This window comes from Ovis aries, chromosome 12 (assembly GCF_016772045.2).
Source record: "Ovis aries strain OAR_USU_Benz2616 breed Rambouillet chromosome 12, ARS-UI_Ramb_v3.0, whole genome shotgun sequence".
NCBI classification, from domain to species: Eukaryota; Metazoa; Chordata; class Mammalia; order Artiodactyla; family Bovidae; genus Ovis; species Ovis aries.
In genome coordinates, this window is record NC_056065.1 from 38,891,445 (window position 1) to 38,915,882 (window position 24,438).

The window sequence follows — 24,438 nt, forward strand, 5'->3', positions numbered from 1 at the left end:
AGGCTGAGTGCCGAAGAATTGATTCTTTTGAACTGTGGTGTTGGAGAAGACTCTTGAGAGTCCCTTGGACTGCAAGGAGATCCAACCAGTCTATTCTGAAGATCAGCTCTGGGATTTCTTTGGAAGGAATGATGCTAAAGCTGAAGCTCCAGTACTTTGGCCACCTCATGCGAAGAGTTGACATTGGAAAAGACCCTGATGCTGGGAGGGATTGGGGGCAGGAGGAGAAGGGGACGACAGAGGATGAGATGGCTGGATGGCATCATGGACTCGATGGACATGAGTCTGAGTGAACTCCGGTAGTTGGTGATGGACAGGGAGGCCTGGCGTGCTGCGATTCATGGGGTCGCAGTCAGACACGACTGAGCGACTGAACTGAACTGAAGTTGGAGAGTCGCATAATAGGATTTGAAATTTTTATAGATCTTTTTGATTGTTTGTAGAGAGTGGAGTGGACGGGGACAAAGCTGGATTGGGGAGTTGTTAGAAAGCTATTGCTGTGATACAGTAAGAGGTAATGGCAGCTTGGGTTAGGTAGTTTGAGGGAAACTGATAGAAATGGATGAATTTGAGGGATTTTTTTTCAGATGGTAAAATGACAAAAACTCACTACATGTGCTAAGTATTAGTTGATTGCTTAAGTTCCTGCTAAATTGTAAGCCTCCTGACACAGGAGCCACTATCTTGTACCATGTTCTACCACCAGGAGATGGTGCTGATAGGTGATGCTAACTGAATATTGGTTGAGTGAAGATGTGGTTGAGCAAATAAATAAAACACAGTATAGTTATTCATCATATCTTTGTATCTCAAGTGCCTAAACCAAATTATTGAATTACAGGGTAAACTTACCACTAGAGACAGACTGTCTTAAATTTTTTAAAATTTTCATCATTGAAGGTTAATGGGCTTTTTTTTTTTCTTCTGATCATATAACTTCCTGGAATCAAGATAATTTATGCAGAAAATAAATTTCCCAATGTCATTTTCATATATTACAAATATATTTTGCATGGTTCTTTGGAGGGATTGCCCTTAAAAGGGGCAAAGCATTGGAATAAAATAGAAACTATCATTTCAAAGGATTTTGGATTCAGATAGTTTTACATTAATACTTAAAATCAGTTTTGGAAAAAAAATGTGATGGCTTTTATTTAAAATATTCCCAAAAACCCACATTAGAATAGGGTATTCTGATTCAAGGAAAAAAGAATCTTATTTTTATTGATATCAATAAAAAAGTGTAAATGATAGTTAAAATCTAGTTTATGAATAATGATAGTACATAGTCAATATTTTTTTCCATTTAAGTAGGCCAACATGAAGATTAAAATCATAATGGGAATACTCCTAGGGAAGTAGGGTAATTCAGCAGAAGTATTTCCAGTGGAAATGTACCAACCTTACAGTATTGAAAATAATCCAAAATTTGCATTGAAATAAGGGCATTCTTTGGACTCTTCAAAAATTACAGGCCTCATTTTTGTGGGTTTATGTGTTTGGATAGCGTGATAAGGAGATTATATAATTGCCTTGTAGGGATATTTACTTAGTATTGTTTTATTATGTAGCTGTAACAGTTGACACATATAACTTTGGTAATAGGAAACAAAGTGACAGCTATATCCCTGGATGGCAAAAGTTGTGAGACGGAAAAGTTATAGAAATCTTTGGCTCTTTCCATTTGCACTTACACTTTCAAGTTTCTGGCTGCTTCCTGCTAGATCTGTATGTTCCCTCTGATGAGGTCAGGATTGACCCTGTGAACGCTAGTCACACTCCTTGCTCAGTTGTTTTAGTTAGCCAAAGCTTAGGTATTTTTACTTTAAAAAAATTCTCAATAAATATTAAGATTTAAAACATTTATGTTACTTTAAATGCTTCATGATCACAGTTATATGTGTGCTTTTTCATATACGTAAGCTATCTTATGTTATGCTTTTTAATGCAGGATTATTCATATAAACATTTCCAAGTTCTTGCATTATCCAAAGATTTATAATTTTGAAAAATAGATGGTATTATATTCAGCAAACCATAATAGTAAATGCTATCTCAAATTTATTAAAAATACTTATAGACTTAAACTCATTCCCTCTTAGGTATTACTCGTTGTACTCAGAAGTTTATATTAGAAGAAAAATATTACCCTTTCTATTACTCTTTCCTGGAAGAGTAAAAATTTTAAATGTAACTCATTTAACAGATTTACATATCTATAAATATATACATATATGAATGTATATGTATATATATGACATTCTTTCAAGCTTAGATTAAAATATATATATATAATACCAATATTTTAACCTCCTGTTTTAAGAAAAAATTATTTGAAACAGCATCCTGGAGTGGCTTACTACTGGATGAATGTGCTGGTCTGGCCTCCTTAGCTTTCCCTTGGGAGTTTGGTGGAATGGAAAGATCTCCTTTATGTTCTGACCGAGCTATTTTTTCAGTCAGAGAGCTATCAAGCACTACACTGGCACTGCCTTGCAGGGTCCGCATGTGGACTTCCGTCAGACATGTTTGCTACAAGTTATATAAAGCATTTATAGTTGGCTGATTCTATGCAAATATTCTATAAGACATTTTTATATTGTCTTCTTGTTTATATTTTACATTTTGTGAACTATTGTTTAGGACTTTATTTACTAATCAGGGGACTCTTCTTTAAGGTAAAAACCTTCATTGCACGATGTGTTTTGCAGCTGCACATTTTAGCAGATTACATATTTCCTTAGGCCAGATTGTAAATGCAAGAATTTAGTTTTAATCATATTTTTATATGTTAGTTTTACCCAGTCACTGTTTTTATTGTCGTTATTTTTAAGAAACTATGGTGTCAGGTTGGTAAAATATCACATAATAATAGAAGTTTTGAACCTGGTGGTTTTTAGCCTTATGACTAAATCTTTCATTTTAAAAATGAAATATCTGAATAAAAATAGTTTGATGTAGTCCAAAATATACACTTGAAATGTTTAGATTTAAGAAAACCCCCAAAATTTGGTAATCTTGTGCGACATTTTTTAAAGCTTGACCAGTATCTTTCTAAGAAAGAGCAAAATTACTTCTAAATACTGAAGTTAAAACATTTTAGTAAATCTAGTCAAAGTTGACAAAATTTCTAAGTTTACCCATCTCCCTGCTTTTTACCCTTAAATGTTTGAAATATTCGTATAAACATGCTGACCCTGATCATTTCAATCCAGTTCACAAGGTGTAAACTGAAGTTTTGATATTTCCTCTAAAGATATGGCAGAATATATGCTGCATATCCTTTAATGCCTTTCTTTGTTCTTTTTGAAAATGACTGAATTGCCTGAACATTTCAAGAGTTTGTAAGTTTACAGTGAATGGGAGCATGTATTCCAAGTGAATACATGTTCATTGGCCCCTTAAATACCACCTTAAGTAATGTAATTCCTTCTTAATTAAACAATGACAGTAATAAACTTATGTACATCATGGCACTTGGAAATATCAGAGCTTCAATTTCAGCTTTCTATATATCAAAAGAAGCAATTGTTCTAATACATTTTAAAATTATGTTGGAAGTAAATACTCTTCACTGTGTTTTACCCAGACCCAAGCTGGCAGAGTTTGTTAACTCAAAATACATGATCCCTGGATTATCTCGTCACTCTTTTTCTTTTCTTCCTCTCTTTCTCTTGAAAAGTCATGATGTTTAGTTTAGTTCCAAAACTAAACTTAGTTTTGGGGGTGGAATTATTAGAATTATTTATTCTTTGTCAAGCATCAGGCTGAAGTTATATTCATTTAGGGGGTGCTGCGAAGCTGTGTACAATCAATGTCAAGGGTAGTAATTTACTGACAACAATTAGGAAAAGAGAACTATAGAAAGCACAGTAATATTTTCAGAAATGGGTTTTATTATATTTCATAAGCACCACTCACTTTACTTTTGGTGGGTTTCAATATTTGAATAATAATAATACATACGAGTTAAGAAACCAACAAATTAAAACTCCAGGCCCCCGCGTCCCTCATTTTGGTTGTAGCTCTTGGTGTAGATGCTATGGTGTGAGGGCTGCTTTCTTTCAATGGCTGGTTGTCATTCAGGCTGGGTTGTCATGTGACTGCCTGTCTGTGCCTGCTGTACAGGTGAGCGGATGTTCTGCACAGCAAGTGTAGACAGGCAGACACATGACAACTCCGTCCAGCCAGGCCCTTGGTTCCTTCGGGTTTCCTTTGCTCATGGGCAGATACAATCAGTCTGTTTTCCAGATTTGGTGATTTTGGAAGGTCAGGGGAAAGGGAGAAAAACACACAATAGAATTAAACATTAAAACATTATGGAGCTAAAAACAAGTTAGACTTTGGACTTTATTCAGAAAGTACACTGATACATTTGTTCCAAATGTGCTAACATGGATAATTGACATAACAGAAAACTCACACAGACATTTTCAGGAAAAAACAACAACAAAAAAGACTAAACACACGGTTTATTCTTAAATGCAATTCATATTACTACTGGCCCACATGCAGTCAGAGTTCAGAGTAATTGAACCAGATGTTTTTCCTCTTCATGAAAACTCTGCATATTTTAAAACTGAGGTTAAAGATAAAGACTGTGTTTATACATGTTTCTTGTAATGGATAAGTACCATAACCTTGCCCATGAAAAAGAAGCTTGTCATTTACATGGAAATGGAAGCCATATTCATAATAATTAATAAGCCTAAAGTATCTGACAGTTCAATCAGCGGACTTTGGTATCTGATGCTTTGACAGTGGGATTTTCACAAGGGAATGTATTTTCATCAATATTTTATTAAGCAACAGAAATTTATTTAAATTTCTCATATTCTTTTTAATGCAAAGTTTTAGAGTACGGATGTGAAAACCAAATAAAAAGCAGTTGTGAGCTTAAGTTCTCCTCCTCTTAATTAACTACAGGGCTGTGCCATGAATCAAGAGGGTATAATCTAAAAGGTTGTTGTTCACAGTGATGCTCACAGTGTGTTTTGTACACGTTAGTGCAGTGCAGTTACAAAATAGTACCTTAAGCATGGAAAAGGAAACTTGATTTCATATCCAAAAAGGAAAATCAGACCCTTTTAAAAATTTCCTTAAAATTCATATAAGAAAGAGTTAGTAGTGATAAACATACAGTTAGGAAATTTAATTCTGGTGACTTGAGACTAATTCAACTGGTTATTTTAATATAAATGATCAATTCACATCCTTAGAGATTTTTAACAAATTCCTCTACCCTTTAAAAAATAAAATATCTAGATAGTCAAAATTCCAATAAACAGAATTTCTTAAAGAACAAAACGAAACCTTATTGTCCAAGGAGTGTGTACTTAGGGAATTTTTTCCAAAGAATTTTAAGGAAGCAAATAGTTTGTTATTTCCCTTTAATTGTAAAATTCTGCGAAAACAGAGAAGAGAAAGTTTATGGAGAACAAATTAGATTTTAGAGACTGAAAAAATGGCACTATTCTACACATCTAAATTTTTATGCAGTGATTAGATATGGTACAGTTTTAACAAAAAGTTGGTAAGTGCAACTTTCTATTTATTTAATTTCAAAAAAATAAATATCAGATTCTGTTTCTGGTCATCACTTCGGAGTAGAAGACTTATTATTTTTTCTTGACAGAATCAAAACCATCACTAAACTTGGCTGCTACTTAGATAATTACAAGGCCAGAGTATGCAAAAACAAATACCTTAAGGAACTATTTTGTTACTGTTGCTGCCTTCAGTGCAACAAAAACTATTTATGGAGTGATTCACTAACAAAGAACATATTGGTGGAAATTTAAAATTACTGTAATTCTGTATAGCTTTCCCTCTCTCTCCCATAAATAATTTGATCCAGTTAACTCTGCTCAATTAAAGGAATGATGCATGCAACCTGAAAAAATAGAAAGAAATATTTGTGAGTTTATATTATCCTTTAATATGAAGCAATTCTATTAAAACAAGATATCCCAATATCTTTGTGTCTGAAAAACCATAACTGTTTTTCAGGGGGAAAAGATCTTGCTGAAAAATGATTTTATTCTACTTATAAGACGTTTGGACAACTTATATTTCTAAAAAATTTTAAAAGCACAATTTTAGTAAATCTGTGGCATATGCACACTTTTTGGTTATATTGAACCTGCCTCTAAGCTTTTGTAAAAGATGGAAAGCTAAAAACATATTTCAGACTTTTTTCTGTCTTCTAAACTGTTCAGTGAATATTAATTCATTGTCACTCAAAATAGGTAAAATATAAAAGAGCTATTTATATTTTATTATACCTTCTATTTTATATATGGTCATATACCATTTTTTGGTCTTTTCTTTATGACGTTAAGAAAGAAATGCAAAAAATGAATCCTAGTCTAAGTCTTTTACAGCAAAATTAAACCAAAGCAACTCCAGGAAACTGGTTGTCACAAAAAGTCAGGAAATTCAAAACAAAGATTTAATTATTTTCCTTAATTTACTTTATTACCTCTATTTATTAAAACTGATAAAAATTCTTAATGAGCGCACTTCAAACAATTGACAGATATCTCTATCTACATAATTTGTAGCACACCAAGGTTAAAAAGGTAGAAGAAAGCAAATAAGAAAGTTTCAATCTTTAGGCAGGAATTTCCTGTCTTTTCTTAGGTTAGAGCCTGACTTCTAGTTATTTTAAGCTGGTATTTATGAGTGATGGTCTCTTAGTTATTATTTAGACATTGAGATGGGTGGGATAGTCTCCGTAGAGAGAGGAAAGTGGGTTGTTTTTAAAAAACAAATCTCTTGTACAGTAATCAAAAGCTTTGACTTCTCTTTAGTAAGGATGAATGCTGGTGGGTAAGTGAACATTTTTACATTACCAAATTGTATTTCCTTTTTATGTCCTATAACAGTTTTAAGACTTCAACCAGAAAAAAGGGGGATTGGGGAAGAAGATTCCTTCATTAGGAGTTTTGTGCCAGAACTCTTTCCCACAAAGTGAAAAACTTGGGTGGTCTGTAGGGTGAGAGGTGGGGGTAGATAGTATATTTTGGTTTTTAAAAAATATAAACACAGTATCTTGGCAGAAAGCTCAAATGCCAGGCAGGAAGGACATTAAACCTATTGACAACTGCAAGAAAGTGATCAGTGTGAAATTGTGTCCCATTATAAATAAATTTTCTTTGGTTTTGAGATCTATGGCTTTAAAAAAAAATAGTAGGAGTTGAAAATGTAAATAAACTTTTATATTGATCCTTTCCAATTAAGAAATGATGTTGTTGAAGCTAAGGCTCTGAATTTCCTTTTCTTAGATAGCGGAAAAAATTCTCCTTTTAACTCAGTAACTAGTCTAACTTATCAATCACCATGTGCTAAAATGCAAAATAACTACTAAGTTTCTAAGAAGTACAGTTTGGACAGGCCTTGCGAATAATTTTATCTTTCTGAAGATGTACAATCAGTTAATACTTACACTTACCATTATTTCCAGGGGTAGTTTTAGTAGAGGATGTTCATTGTTGGTTAGTTTCCTCTGGAATAGATCCCTTGATTCCTAAAATATTTGTATATTTCCTTACAAAGTAATATCAAAATAAAGTTAAACATTATCCTAATTGCCCTGGAAATAGATAAGGTTCTTTTACCATACGTATGTTTATATATGTTGGTATATATACCAGCGCATAAACTACCATCCTTCCTTTAGTTGGCAGTGGTTTATACAGTGAGCTTTTACTTTTGATTTTTAATTTAATCCATACAATTTAAAAATACATACTATTCCTTCCCGTTTGTTAAAAGCTTGCATCAAAAATAGGTTGCCCGAACTCCACCGAGCACATGCTGGGGTTCCTTGTCTATGCTTTTTACAAATTAATAATGTTTCTGCTTCTGTGCTTAGGCCAAGGACACCATCGGGTCTCCTCTGTCTCCAGACTAAAAGTCACCCTGAGGGGAAAAATAGGTGAGGAACCAGTGGTGGTTTGTTTCTTTAAAGCAAAAAGGCCACTTAATATGAAAAAAGACATTTAAATTAAACATACGTGAAATGAAAGCAAGTTAGGAAATTCAATTATTCTATGGAGTAAAAACACAAGACAAAAAACTCTCAAATTTGAAAATTCTTAAATATTGCCAAAGTACTTTATCTTCTTTGGTAACTATATCAAATAGTAAAAGTGTGTTTCTTGAAAAAAATAAACTCCTGTAAAGCTACCTAATAGATTTTGTTGTTGTTGTTTTCCTATGTTAAAAAAAAAAAAACAAAAACTGTGCAGATTTAAAAAATCTTACTTGTTCTGTTAGAAATAATTAATATGGAAGCCTCCAAGATACAATATAAAAAAACAAAAAAAAGGATGACATTACTGAATCATTTAAATGGAAGAAATAGCAGTAATAAATCCTTGCTTTTTATATTTTAGCTAAAAACCATGAATAAAAGAGAAAACTTTTCTACCAGTTTTGGAATGATCAAAGTGGTAACTTTTAAAATAAATTCTTTCAACAAAATATAACTAGGGGGGACCTTTGGTAATCAAATGTTTTGCCAGAGAACTTGTGATAATGTTTGCATTGTTGTAAAATGTATGATTTGGAAAAGGATTTGTTAAAGAATCACTGTAAAATGACAGAATTTAAAGGAGGACAAAAGAGGGTAGATTCACACAAAAGCCTAAAGAACAGATGTTTTCATTATATGGAATTGTTTGGGGATAGATATAAATGGGGGTTAAGGCAGTAACATTTTTTCCAGAACGTTCTTTAAGGGACCCATCTCTAAAGTTCAGCATGGATCGTATTGCACGTATTGCAATCCAGACTTTCTCCATTATTCTCTCTATTGGGATTACAGTCAGCTTGAGGGTTTTCCTCCCTCCCACCTTCCTCCCCCTCTCCCACCCTCCTTCACCCCCAGGACAGCTGGAAACTGACCAAAGAAAACTTTGCTTTCGTTTACAAATTCCTTTTTTATCAGTGGGTTTCTAGACAAAGTACCTTATCATTTTAAGTGCTCAGAGAAATAGAAGCATTGTAAAATATAGCCAGGAGGGCTGAACTGACCAGCAGTTATCAACCATTCTTAGATTTTTAAAAAATATAATACAGAGATATATATTGGAATATCTGAATATAGAGGTTTTTATTCTCCAGTTTATTTGGTTGCTGACTCAATAAGTTCTGGGTTAGTGCTCTTTTCTGGACCAGTCCTGTCTGCATTGTCTGGTAGGCAAAAATTCTTGGCAGCCTCTCCTTTTATTGTTAGATAATATTATTCCTGATATTTATATAAAATTTAAGAAAAGCACTATTCAGATAGCACTTTAAACATAGCAAATATTCTCTACTTTGGGGCAAAATGGATTCAGTCCTGGGGTGCTAAATGTTACACTTCAGCTCTCATTCGAATACGTCTTAAGTCTCTGGATTATCAATTTCAACAATTCAAAACCAGCCTCATTAAATTATTCTTAAGTGTTTGGCGTCTTTTCATATTTCATTTTGAAGTGGGAAAACCTTTAAATTTAAGAAAATACTTAAACTCTTCAGAAATTGAACAACATCTAGTAAATTGCAGTGTACCACACATCATTGCTCTTTTAAAACTAAACGCAGACCTGTCTGTCACAATCCCGCCTCGGTTTCTCTCCCATGTGAAAGCAAATCGTTGGCTCCCCACCTGGGCTCTCCTGGTCACAGCCCAGGTGAGCAGTCAAGAAGGCCTTACCCACAGGTCTTCCCTTGAGCAGTCCTTTCTCGGCAGTGTCCCCGAGGGCTTCCTGGCCCCTACTGTGCAAAACCTGTGAAGAAAAACACTGGATATGAGATTCGAAAAAGGAGCAAACAAATGTCTTCCTCCTTGGAAACAGCCACTTTTGTCCCCAGCTGTCCATGGCGTTGCTCTCCCTTGCCCAGTCTAACCAATGTGCAGACTACTGTACAACGGCATTGTCCTGAACAGGTAGTCTGAACACTGGGGCGACGGAGCAGGATCTCCAGAAGCTTCCAACTATGCACTTAAAAATCCTCTCCCGGTCTTGGGGAAAAGCCTCCCTTCCTGCACCAGGGGTTGCCTTCGGCTTCCCCCCCTGAATTCTGCTGCCCCGACTGAGACTCAAGGGCTGTGATTTCCAGTCTTGACGTGGCACATTTGCTGCAGACTGGGGAACTGGCAATGAATTTAGGACCAGGAAAAGGGGGAGGGCTGGGCTGGAGAGTCCATATATGGGATGATGTCACCCTGGGGAGGTTTGGGTATGCGCTGTGCCGCTGGAGAGACCGCTGGAATCGCCTGCTCTCAGACATGGGTCTGTGCATAAAATGGTACCAGATGTTTTAGTGTAATGTTAAGCAGTCATTTCATCTTCAGGCCAGATTTTTTTCCTCAACTGGGCAGGAAGTGGGCCCCAGTATGGAAAAGCTGTAAAAAAAAAAAAAAAAAAAAGAGAGAGAGAGTCGAGATGTACAGTTCTGCTGTGGCCAACTGAAAGTGAGTTAGTGTAGAAGTACAAATTTGCTGTCCGATCCAGGCTAGAAAAGTAATTTGAAGATAGAGGGTAGATAAAAAAGTAAACAGTAAGTTGAACACTGGAAGCCAGGGCTCATTTGGAAACCTTTTTGAGCTTTCCTGTGGTACTTTATTTTCTGGTATTTCACTCGTCAGAAAGGGCAGATAAGTTCATTTTTTTTTTTTTTTTTTCCCTCTCTCTCTCTTTCCCTCCTCCTCCTCCTGTCTGTTGGATCTGTCAGCGACTTGCAGGCTGATCTAGACTTGAACAGTAATTATAGCAACTTCCTGAAAGTGAAGCCCCCATGAAAAGTCTGGAGAAATGTTCTTTGTCATGGCCTCTCCATGAGTAATTAGTTCCACATGTGGCCTTCCTCAGCGATTTTGGCTGGCTCTCCGAACGCTGTGCTATAGCTTGACCTAAAGAAACTTAAACATTTTCATTTCAAGCCTCCACTATGAAATAGTGGATCTCCTAACTCTGATTTCCTAACAAATTACCTCTGGTAGATCCATGCTATTAGGTAAAGCACTGTTTTTTTCACTGGTAATTCCTGGTTCTGTGTTAATATTTTTGTTTTGTTTTAATGGTATTCTACTGCTTAGTTTTATCGCTGATTAATTAAATCTGTTGAAATTTGCCAAGTACCGCTTGACCAAAGGTTATAACGTATCAGCCCGCTGGCATCTACTTTTCTTCTCTTGGTGATGTTTTCAATTATATATTCTGTTGAGTATTCTGATTGTCCAGTTTTCTGACTTCCTGTCCATAGTATTCTGATTGAAGTTTGAGTTGCCTCAAACAAGAGCTTGATTAATAGCCCTTCCAGAGATCAAAATGTGAGAAAATTTCTAGATAGCTTCCAAATTTGAGTGGCCAAACTAAGAAACTTAGAATTCTTTCAAGAAGTACAGCCAACGAAATTCATTTCTACTGACTGTCCGCAATACTTTTTAGAAGCAGAAAAATCTCTCTCCTTAAAATATGTTGGATTGAATATTTCAGAAGACTTCAAGTGAGAATTCTCTCAAAGCATTTTCTTGTTGTTAAATGTCTTCTCTTGAATTAACATACCGTTAAGGGTTCAAAAATTATTACAAGCCCTGCTCACCTAGGGAGAGAGATTAAATAAGATTAAAATAGAATTATCCAGCAGTTTAGGTTGGAACTAAGATATTAGCATTAGGTACATCATTCATAGAGAGATTTAAATCATCAGTGGAAATTTAGAGGGATTACTTCCCATCATTGTACTTCTGCTTCAATGCTTATGTTTTCAGGGCTTATTCCATAGTGACTGAGCAAGCCCAGTGTGCCTCAACTTCTTTTTCCCCTGTCATTACTTCACAGTATTACCTAATGCTAGAAATATGCTAGTGTGACTGTGCTGTGCTTAGTTGCTCAGTTTGTATCCAACTCTTTGCGACCCCATGGACTGTAGCTCGCCAGGCTCCTCTGTTCATGGGATTTTCCTGGCAAGAATACTGGAGTGAGTTGCCATGCCCTCCTCCAGGGGATCTTCCCAACCCAGGGATCGAACCCAAGTCTCCCACATTGCAGGCAGATTCTTAACCGTCTGAGCCACCATGCAAAGCCCAAAGTAATAGTCTCATTACATGTGGAGAGGTCTCATTACATCCGTCTTTTTTGAGTATGTATATGTTTACTCACAAGTCATCATAGGGGAGCCATGAGCCAGAGGGATAATAGTCAGCCAGGAATCTAGCACTCCAGCTATGGGCTTGTTCCTGTTGCAAACAGTGAAAGCCTTTCCTCTGCCCTCTATTGAACATTTTTATTGATGAAACATGCCTTGGGAATTTTTGTAAGGCTGATGAAAGGTGATTCCAATTAGTCTGCTCCATGATTTCATCTTAGTTCACAAGTCTATGCTTTTTCAAATATAAGAGATATCTGTTTCTCAAATAGGGTTTTTTAAAATGACATTTTATTTAAGGAACTCAACTTTTATACTTACTGCTTTTGAAGCATTTAAGTGATTTTCTACAAAAATAACTAGACAGGTTATGTTCCACTTAGCATATATGCCCATCTCATTGGGCCTCCGAGTGAGAAAATCTTTCTTCCAAATAGTTCAACAAATATTTACTCTTGCACGTCGGACATGACTGAGCGACTGAACTGAACTGAGCTGAACTCATGTGCTAGTCACAATGCCAGGGACTGGAATTAAGGTGAAAAAGATATGAATCCTGCCCTCAAAGAGCTCACACTTACTTCTGACATTAGGAATACTAATCTGTGACCAAGTTCAGTTGGAAAAAGTCTGCCATGCCTTTATGGAAAGCCCTTGGCATTCACTTAGAAATGACCTGAAGACTTTTCTTAAAGTTATAAGTTAAATATCTAAATTGTGATGGGCTCTACAAAACAAAGTTAAACATGATAAGCCTTGCCTTTGAATACTATTGTTATTTAACTCAGTTATTTCAAAAGGTATTGACCAAAGTGATAGTTTGAATCAGTGGATAGTTTTGGGTGACTACAGAATTCGCTCTCTTTGAAAATGTCATGGAAAGGTAGCACTGTTTCAGTTGATTATCATTCCCAAGCATAGCAAATTTTTATGATTTTAGAAATTCTCAAACTAAAACCAGGACTGAGTCTTGTTTCTATGTATTTATAAAGGAACAGTGTTATTAGTGTTTACGGTTAGAATAGTCTGAGGCATCTAGGTATACACACTTCAGATAGCATTTCTATAGCTTTAATTTTGTTGGTTGCAAGATTAGTACATGAGCATTATAAAAGTTCAAATAATAGAAAGTATGTAAGGAAAATGTTAATAATCTTTCCCTCCAACCCCTACCCTCTCTGCTTTTTCAAATTAATGGTAACAGTTTAATGTGAACCCTTTTACCACCTTCTGAGTGGTCATTTTATAGCCTCTTTATAGATGACAAAATTCTTTCATATACAGTCTATCCATTTCTTATAATAACTTTATGGGGTAAATATGATTCCCATTTTATTGGTGGTGAAGTTGAGGCTTGGAAAGGTTAAGCATATTACTTCAAGTAATTACAGCAAGTGGCAGAACTCAACTATTTTCTGACTCAAAGGCTGTGCTGAGAAGCATATTGTTAGCCCACATAGATAAATTTTTCCCTTATTGAATTTGAATAGCACTTAACATTTCCTGTTAATAATTTATCAGTTATCTGCTGTCTTCTTTTAGCTTTGTACTAAAATATTATTATTTCATGTTTGGATTTTTTCCCTCGAGTAGAATATATTAATTGAAGGTAGAAATGGTGTCTGTACTCTCTTTAACTAACCTAAAGTAGGCCAGTCAGTAAATTATCAAAAATGAGTAAAAGTTACATAGTATGTACATGATTTCCAATCAAACTTTTATCATGACAATAATTTAAGAATTAAAGGTATACTATTTTTTATCTTAAATGGAAAATATGGTATAATTTTTAAATGTATGTGTATTGCAGTTATGTATCAGGTTGCACTGTTCTTTTAGAAATAATTGTGAACCTTGGACCAGCCATATTTCCTTACTTATTTCTGGCCTTCTAATCTTCTGGAAGCATCCTGTGTAGCTATCAGTCATACAATCTTGTGTGAAAAGCAGGATCTAACCAAGATGTGGCTTTTCCTCTCTTGTTGTTGTCTCCTTCCCAGTTTGTATTTGAGATAAAATCTAGTTGACCTCAGTTCATTGCAAATTAGGGAAGATAACCCCACTTAGTTTGGCTTTATGTTGTATGGATTAGCACTGTTTTTCCTTTTTTTATTGGAGGCAATGCTGTCTTCTGGTCACCAGCATTTCCTATTTTTGTCAGGGCCTGAAAGAGCTGGGAGATTTGTTGTAGCAAAGCTTTCCCTTTTTCTCTCCTTCTCTGTCAAACAAATGGCTGCCTTCAGATCACTGCAGCGAAGTGCCTTCTTAGCCAGAGATGTAACATCAGAGGCTATAAAAAGAGGAGAAATAGTCCAGAAGAGTGAACAGATTTTCTTTCAACAACTGAAAAAGAAGTTAAATTAGAACACCTGTAAATCATAAGCTTAGTGCAACTGATTTTACAATCTTCACAAAGCTTGCAAAAGACAAAGATTGTGAGAGAGTTGATTTTAAAACGTACATTTACTAATGCATGTTTTGTTTTGCCCGTCTCTAGAATTTCCATTGCTGAGTCTGTTTATTTAGAAATCAGCATCTAACCAAAATCAGTAAATATTTTATGAGCATTCTTTCCTCAAATCAATTGAGAAAGATAATGTTACGTCTTTGAGTTTTACTAACCACTGGCGTGCACAGCAGCCATTTCTGTATTTAGGAAACATAATACATCCGGCAGACTAACCTCACTAACTCTGGCTCCTTGAAAATCAGTCGCATGAAGGTAAATATATGATTTATGACTCCAGTAAAATTTGAAGCAATGTCTTGAAATCTTTAGGGGGAGGTTAAAAAAAAAAAGGATTGGAAAATTAGTGCTGGCCTTTTGAGGCAGATTTTAAGTGAGAGCGTACTAGGAATGCAGTCTGCTGCCTGCTTCAACCCTCAAAAGCTGATGAGCATCATCTGAATGCTATGTACTATGAACTCTCATTGAATTCCACGTTACAGTCAGACTTTAAAATGAGTATTGGCTCTCTTGGACAAGAGAAATATGGTGTCCTCAGGTCACTGACAATTTTAGAATATTGACTCCTGATGTCTTTTGACATCACCAATAGTTTATTTCCTTAGTACGACTCAGAAACAAGCATGCATGGTATCAAAAAGGGGAAAATAAATCTGTGTGTGCATCACATAGAAGCTCAGAAAGCACATTTTTCAGGGGTAGAAAAAGTATCCTTTTTGTGGTTGGGAGTGTAATTGAAGCATACTGGCTCCAAGGAAATATATGTGTGAAGAGAGCTTTCTGCTTATTCCAGAATACCTGCAATGATGCAGTATATCGTTATAGAAGCTCCAAGTCTTTGTGATGATAGGCATACCTGAATAATACATGGCACAGTATCTTTATTATAGGATGTAAAATCTTTTGGTATATTCGGAAGGGAAATACAAATTATATGAATTGCTAAAAGGGTTAAATCCAACATAAATCTGTTTAGTAAAGAATATTAAAGTTACCTTAACTGGCTTCCCAATTCTGTTCATTCTCCAGAGAATTTATTTAAGGGCTATATGAGACCATATTAAAATACATCTTTTCATGAGAAGAGAAGAGAATTTACTTTCATAGACATACAAAAGCACTTGGTGTATAAATTAGTTCATGTTGAAAAGTTATTTCCATGTTGTAAATGAATATGAATCATATATCTTTATAAAATTACTTATTTGCATATTAAGGGAAAATTGTTTCAATATGCCATGCAGAATCAGATTATGTAACTTCATTGACGCTCAGAACTACAATGTAAATATTGTATAAAAAGGGAAGTGTACTGTTTTTCATTTTTAAAGGTTTGTTTTGTTTCTTTTTAATACTTTTTTTGGAGACTGGTTTTAGACCATGATTTTAGGCCCTCCATGCTGCTGCTAGTTTTTCACATGTGCTATATTTAATCCAACAACCCTCAAAGGTAGGATTTCTCCAAGGTTGCAGTTGAAGTGGAAGCCCCAAGAGACAGTAGAGAATAAGAGTTTTGGAACTGGAGGGTATGGGTTTGAATCGTGACTTCACAGTTTACTATTTGGAGACCTTGGCAATTGTTTAACTGTAGTATTATGAACTCTCATTTCCTCATCTGTAAAATAGGGTTTCTCTGAGGACTAAAAGGGGTAATGTGTGAGGAAAGCTTGGATCAAGGCTTGGCCCAGACAAAGGCCTCATGAAGATTAGATGCTGCTGTGAGGGCACAACCAGGCCTCCATCTTGAATTCAGTTGTTGTTTAGTCTCTCAGTTGTGTCCGACTCTGTGACCCCATGGACTGTAGCCTGCCAGGTTCCTCTGACCATGGGATTTCCCAGGCAAGAATTCTGGAGAGGGTTGCCATTTCCTTCTCCGGGGATCTCCCTGATCCACGGATTGGACCTGTGTCTCCTGCATTGGCAGGTGGATTCTTTACCACTCAGACACCAAGGAAGCCCTTTGATTCAGTTACTGACCCTCTATTCAAAATCTGGTCCTGTGACTCCAAAGTGCAAGCCACACCAAGTACTGTTCAGGAAGAAAGTGTTCTTTTCCTCAAGATATTTATAATCTCATTGGGTAAATAAATCATCTGTGTGTAAAATAGGTAAAAATAGAAGAAAATACTTGATTCTGAAAGGAAGACAACAGGATTTTTAAAAACACACTGTAGTGGGAGGGGATCCTTAAGACAACCTTTTGGAGAATCTCTTTGAAAAGTGAGTAATGACCTTCCTCTCTTTTATCTGGTTTTATTACAGTTTTGCATGTATATATTAAAACACATGTATAATGTGCAAGCATGTGTGAGTGCATGTATGTGTGTGTATATATTTATACACTTTGTAAATATTTATTTGATTTAGAAATATTTTTGTATATCTATATCTCTATATACTTTTAAACTAAACCAGATTTCTGTATGAGGATTACCAACTTCAAAATCAATTCTTTTCCCATTTTAAAAGCTAAAGCATGTGAATGTTTTGTGTAATCTTAGACGTTAGTTTTAGTACGTGCACATTTCATTATTTTTTTTGAAAACTCTGTCTACCAGAGTGTTATAGCACCAGTTGAAGGTTAATAAGTGAAAATCAGGTAGGAAATGCCTTTGTCATTTTGCAAATGTACTGTTTAAAGGGGATTGATTTCTCTGCAGGTGGAACTATAGCTGATTACATTTAAAAACTGCACACACACTTTCTGTATGATTGGTTTGGTTTGGGAAGTTTACTCCCAACCTTCTGCCTTGTAGCAAAATGTTTTCCTCTAGTGCAATGGAACTTTGTTTCTGTTTCACCTTAGTCTTTTCAAGGAAGAACTAGTCTTGAATTTTATTGGCCAAGATGGATTATGATTCCTTTTGAAATATTGGCTTGCTTTGTTGGGAAACTAGTTTGTTTTCTTTAAGGGATCTACACCCCACTGAAAATGTTTGGGGGTGGCCTGAGGTGCTGTCTGGCCCAGCGTGTGCATCAGTTCTCTGGAGCCCAGGCTTAGAGTTCACTTTGCATTTTCAGGGCCTCATGAAATTATTACTGAGAAGCTCATCAAAGAACTAAAATAACTTAAAGTTCTTTTTTCCCAGGTTTTATAACGGAGAAAACAAGAACCAGAATAAGCTGTATAAGAGAAATCTTTTGAGTTTTCTAAAAGTAACTGCCTTCTGCCAGTAGTGTAGTGAAGCCAGTGTAAAGATAACTTACTTACCTCCCTTTTTTTTTAATGATTCCAGTCCCTGAAATTTTCAGTATTGCATTTCAAGTGATTACTTTTTGTAAAGTTGAGCCCCTCATTTTTTTTTTAACCATTAAAAAGAATAAGATAGTCAATGGGAGTTTATTTTCCAGTAAATTTTGTCTAGCCTATTTTCTAAGTCAATTTCAGTTACACCTCTGCCTTCAGACCATAAAATAATTGCTGTTAGTCTCCCATTAATGCTCATAATGGGTTAGGTTGAATCCAATTTGTTAATGTCCATTCTTACTTCATTTTATTATTTTTCAATTTTATTTTGCTTTGACAATACTTTGTATATTCAGACTCATTTAGTTGCCTGCCACTTCTGTTGCATTCCTATATTGTATCATTTTCAGTGCATTTGTCTGTTGTATATATATGCAGGGTTTCCTGAATATATCAACTGCCCCAGTTTTTTACTTTTTTTTTTTTTTTTTTTTGGTCACTCAGCTCAGCTTGTGGGGTCTTAGTTCACGACCAGGGATCAAATCTATGTGCCCTACAGTAGAAGCCATTCCCCACTTATACCTGTGGGGCATTAAAAATAAATGAATTTAATAAAAAATTCCCATGTTGTATATTTCCTTCATATTCAGTATAGGAGAGTTTTAGTGAGTTTTGGGGATGCTTATGAAAACTGTTTGGTAAGACTCTGTTAAAGACTGTTCTTTGTAAGATTATTTCCATAATACTTAATATTCCAAATTCCCTTTGCTTACCCTACATCAGTAGAAGTTTCAAGTTAACCTTTGTAGTGAAACCACTAAAGCCAGTTTGCTCTGTGCCTATAGCAGATGTTTGGTGATTTAGTATTTGTATAGAGTAAAAAAAAAAATAATTGTATTTGATTTCAAATTTTCATCTTTCCTATACAAATTCCACTTCTTTGAAGTTAAATGAAACCTTTGCTTTCTTGGATACACCTGAGGTATAAGAGAAGAGCACCAGAATTGATTGATTCTAGTTCAGCTCTGCCATTTTCTCATTTGTGAAAAGAGAGGTGGTTGGCGTGAGATGGTTGGGAGAAGGTCTGATTTAGATGATAATGTTAAACTAAATTGGGATGTTTTTGAAGACATTCTTCAACAATTCATACTGCAGCGGTTTGGTAACAGCATTGCCTTGGGGCCAGGGGTTATGGTGCTGTAGCAAATACCATTTCTACCCTTGGTAACTTTTGTGGTGCTGATGAATGTTTAAAGAAAGAAAGATCTGAAAATATTAATTAAACTAGTCTACTGTGTGAGAGGGCAATGGAATGTACTATTGTACCATATTATATCTCTACCAAAGTGATCAAAAGGCATTCAGGAGAATAGGCTTAATATTAACCTTTGTTCCTTTCTTCTCCTTTTTCCTACTGTTCTGTCTTCTGGCTCTGCGTCTCTTCTGAGACTTTCTGTAGCTCTCTCCTCTCCTCTCCAGCCCCAGTTCTTCCTGTTTTTTTCTTTAGGAAACAAAGTTGGAATTGAGCTACCAGTGAAAATATGTATTAGATGGTTTAATGAGATTTTGTTTTTTCTCCTTGAATTTTCAATCAAATTAATTTATGCTGTGTATGCATTGCTTTAAAAAAAAAAAAAGGCTCCAAATCTAAATTAAATTCTTTTTATACTTCCTGTGCCCTTTAAAATAGTCCTCCACAGAAGCAGTGACTTTGGAACCTTTTTCTAATATTAGATATCTTTAGAAACAAGAGAGAACAGTGGAGTTTTAGATTGATCACACTGTTTTACTTTTTTTTTTTTTTTTTTTAATGTTGTGGCAACACCACACAGCTTGTGGGATCTCAGTTCCCTGACCAGGGATTGAACCTGGGACATGGCAGTGAATGCACTGAGTCCTAATCATTAGACTACCAGGGAATTCCCCATACCATTTTGCTTTAAATTGGCTTTCTCAGTTCCAGAGACTATTGCACATCAGATTTTTCCTGATAACTTTATAAACCATTTCATTCACTCATCCATTGTTGTTTTGCTCTGCTGCTACTTCTCAAGGTGTTGCTTGACTTGTTCTGGTGTTTATGTCTTATCTTTTTCACTTGATGATAAACTTCTTGAAGGCAGGGGCCATACCTATAGTTGCTATGTATGCTGTATAATGGTTTTCCAAATGTAATCAGGTTAATAAAGACATATTGATCAGTCTGAGATTTTCCTGAATGTGAAGAGTCAAAGAAAGGAGGTTCCTTCTTAAGTAGAAATCAAGGCCATTCCAAATCACCTTACTAGATTACAGTTTTAACTTCTTTATTTACCTTTACAAAGACTTTCAATGTAAGCTGCAATGTAAAATGCTGTAATGCACAGGCCATTTGTAATGCATTTGAGACTGTGCTTAGAACGTGCCACAAATGCTACAGATGCCATCTTACTTAAAAATCACTCATGGAAGAATATTTTCGATGAATGTCTGCTGGGAAATGACTGCCTGGAGAAATGTGGAAACCACATGAAATTCACTGCATAAAGAAATCTGGTTTCCATTTCTGCACCGAATTTTGTGCTATCAGGAAGAAGATAAGCAAGCTGTTTAAAACTAAAGTGAATGGCAAAGGGATTAAAATTTTAAATCCCATATGTAAATGTATTCTGGAATTTGTGAAATTTAATCCCATCACATAGAATCCTTTAAGAAGGGAGAAAATATGTTGAGTCTTCTGGTCTTAGGTATTTCAGTGGAATGGATGAGTAATTTTGCTTCCTGTTGATGAGTAGTAATAGTCTAGCATTTGTCTCATTGAAATTAAAACAAAAGCCTTATTCTTGTTTTTGGTAAGCAAACATGCTTTTGAGAGTGTGAAAGGAAAGAAAACAGAAAAACCCTCTTTTTTACTTAGTTTTAGATCACCTCTTCTAGGGATGGGAGAATTTTACTGTAGTGTTTTACTTTAGCTATGTAAAACTCGATATGTGTAGATGTTTGGCTGGACTAGATGGGAATAGGAGGGTTGAATTGTTTCAATGTTCAGAAAAAATATTCTGGAGGTTTTTTTTTTTTTAGTTTTCGATTTAGTAGCCCTTATACAATTTAAGTGTATTGTAAAGTTAGCATTTAAGGAAGAATAAACATGATTAAGATAAAATAGTCTGTGAATAATTAAAATGTAAAGACCAATCATTCAAGTTGTTATTTCTGTTTAATAAATATGACCAGATTGTATACATCTATGTTTAGAAGTAACATACCTGCATTTCTGAATTCAGTGGGCCTTGAAAAAAAACACCAGATCAAGATTACAAAATTAAGTTATTGTATACTTAAGTAGATTAATTTTAACTTGCAATCTGAAAACTTTTAGCTGGCTATACTTAATATCTAATACATAATTTGTATTATGTACATAATTTGTATTATATACATAATTTGTATTATGTACAAAATACATAATTTGTACATTAGCCTACATTTATAGCCAAGGTGTCTTGTGTCCTTTGAAAGTGTCATTTTTTAGATAAGATGTAAAAATAAACTTCCAGTCACTCCATTCATTTATTTTCTCATTCATTCATTTATTCCATGAACATTTATCAGACTCCTACCATATTACAGACACTGTGCTGGAGATGGAAAGATAAATAATAAAAAACTCATGCCTTCCAGGAGTTTGAGATGACTTAAAGGGCAAAAACAGTTGTTAAGAAGAATGATTTCAACCTTTTGGATAAATATGTATTTACAAAAATGTTCAGGTTTATCTAACAACATGCTGTTACCTGTTTAAACACTGTAGAATGAGGGTTGTTTTTTTGTTCTTATTGTTGTTCTGGAATAAGCAGTAGAATAGTGGCTTGAGTGTACAGACTATGGAGCTAGACAGCCATACTCTGGAGCTGGTTGTATATCCAGTTCTACCACTTACTTCGCTATGTGTTGTTGGGAATATTTACTTGTCATTCTTATTTGTTGTGATCCACACAGTCAAAGGCTTTAGCATAGTCAGTAAAGCAGAAGTAGATGTTTGTTTGGAATTCTCTTGCTTTTTCTATGATCTAACAGATGTTAGCAATTTGATCTCTGATTTCTCTGCCTTTTCTAAATGCAGTTGTACATCAGTAAGTTCTCAGTTTACATACTGTTTAAGCCTAGCTTGAAGGATTTTGAGCATTACCTTGATAGCATGTGAAATGAGTACAGTTGTGCAGTAGTTTGAACATTCTTTGGCATTGCCTGTCTTTGGGATTGGAGTGAAAACTGAACTTTTTCAGTCCTGTGGCCACTGCTGAGTTTTCCAAATTTGTTGGGATATAGTGTGCAGCACTTTCACAGCATCATCTTTTAGGATTTGAAATAGCTCAGCTGGAATTCCATCACCTCCACTAGCTTTGTTCGTAAGTGATGCTTCGTAAGGCCCACTTGACTTCACACTCCAGTATGTCTCGCTCTAAGTGAGTGATCACACCATCGTGGTTATACAGGTCATGAAGATCTTTTTTGTATAGTTCTACTATACAAAGTGGCAAGTGACATTCTTGCACACCATCATGGTTATACAGGTCATGAAGATCTTTTTTGTATAGCTCTTCTATACAAAGTGGCAAGTGGTATGCTTGCCACTTCTTAATATCTTCTGGTTCTGTTAGATCCATATGGTTTCTGTCCTTTATTGTGCCCATCTTTGCATGAAATGTTCCCTTAGTATCTCTGATTTTTTTTTTAAGAGAACCTCGTCTTTCCCATTCTATTGTTTTCCTCTATTTTTTTTTTTTCCCATTGTTCACTTAGGAAGGCTTTCTTATCTCTCCTTGCTATTCTTTGGAACTCTGCATTCAGATGGGTGTATCTTTCCTCTTTTCTTTTGCCTTTTGCTTCTCTTCTTTTCTCAACCATATGTAAAGCCTCCTCAGACAACCATCTGGGCTTTTTGCATTTTTTTTCCCCTTGGGGATAGTTTTGATCACTGCCTCCTGTACTTTGTTACCAACCTTCATCCATAGTTCTTCAGGTACTCTATCAGATCTAATCCCCTGAATCTATTTGTCACGTCCACTGTATAATTGTAAGGGATTTGATTTAGGTCATACCTGAATGGCCTAGTGGTTTTCCCTACTTTCTTCAATTTAAGTCTGAATTTTGCAATAAGGAGTTCATAATCTGAGCCACAGTCAGCTCCCAGTCTTGTTTTTGTGGACTATACAGAGCTTCTCCATCTTTGGCTACAAAGAATATCAGTCTGATTTTGGTATTGACCATCTGGTGATGTCCATGCGTAGAATCATCTCTTGTGTTGTTGGAAGAGGGTGTTTGCTATGACCAGTGCATTCTCTTGGCAAAACTCTTTTAGCCTTTGCTCTGCTTTGTTTTGTACTCCAAGGCCAAACTGGCCTGTTACACCAGCTATCTCTTGATTTTCTAGTTTTGCATACCTGTCCCCTCACCTGCCTCCTGAGAAACCTGTATGCAGGTCAATAAACAACAGTTAGAACCAGACATGGAACAAAGGACTGGTTCCAAATTGGGAAAGGAATATGTCAAGGCTGTATATTGTCACTCTGCTTATTTAACTTATATGCAGAGTACATCATGCAAAACGCCAAGCTGGATGAAGCACCAGATGGAATAAAGATTGCTGGGAGAAATATCAATAAGTTCAGATATGCAGATGACACAACCTTAATGGCAGAAGCAAAGAGGAAAGTGGAAAAAGCTGGCTTAAAACTCAACATTCAGAAAACTAAGATCGTGGCATCTGGCTCCATCACTTCATGGAAAATAGATGGAGAATCAATGGAAACAGTGACAAACTTTATCTTCTTGGGCTCCAAAATCACCCTGGACAATGACTGCAGCCATGAAATTAAAAGACGCTTGCTCCTAGGAAGAAAAGCTATGACAAACCTGGACAGCATATAAAAAAGCAAAGTCATTATGTTGCCAGCAAAGGTTCATATAGTCAAAGGTATGGTTTTTGTAGTAGTCACATATGGATGTGAGAGCTGGACGATAAAAAAGGCTGAGCACCGAAGAATTGATACTTTTAAACCGTGCTACTGGAGAAGACTCTTGAGAGTGCCTTGGACTGTAAGTAATTCTAAAGGAAATCAGTCATGAATATTCATTGGAAGGACTGATGCTGAAGCTGAAGCTCCAATACTTTGGCCACCTGAGCGGAAGAACTGAGTCATTGGAAAAGACCCTGATGCTATGGAAAGAATAAGTGCAGGAGAAGAAGGGAACAACAGAGGATCATATGGTTGGATGACATCACTGACTCAGTGGACATGAATTTTAGCAAACTCCAGGAGATAGTGAAAGACAGGGAAGCCTGGTTTGTTGCAGTCCATGGGGTCACAAAGAGTTTGACAACTGCTGAGTTACTAAACAACAACTTGTGATTTGGGGATAAAATCTCTCTGCATATTGCCAGGTGTTTATTAAGCACTTTAATAAATGTTAGCTTCAGGGCTGATTCCCAGAGTATTTAACAAGCAGTATAGTAGGGGCACCAAACACTTAGAACTGCTCTTGGCTATAAAACCTGATATGACCAGACCAGTGTATATGGTCCAGATCAGCCCAGTTAGCCTCTATTGTTGTTATTGTTTCTACTTACTTCTGAACCAGGCTTGATGCCTCACCCTTATCT

General features: G+C 35.7%; 1 protein-coding gene and 1 non-coding gene across 7 annotated transcripts in view; one reads left to right on the forward strand and one right to left on the reverse strand.

Moving 5' to 3' along the window:
- DNM3 (dynamin 3) overlaps positions 1-24,438 on the forward strand; it is a 647,020-nt gene that overhangs the window by 356,048 nt on the left and 266,534 nt on the right. The gene's annotated exons all lie outside the window — the stretch shown is intronic.
- On the reverse strand, positions 9,881-9,984 carry MIR199A (microRNA mir-199a). The gene has a single exon (NR_107954.1). It is a non-coding gene; the product is annotated as a microRNA mir-199a (primary transcript).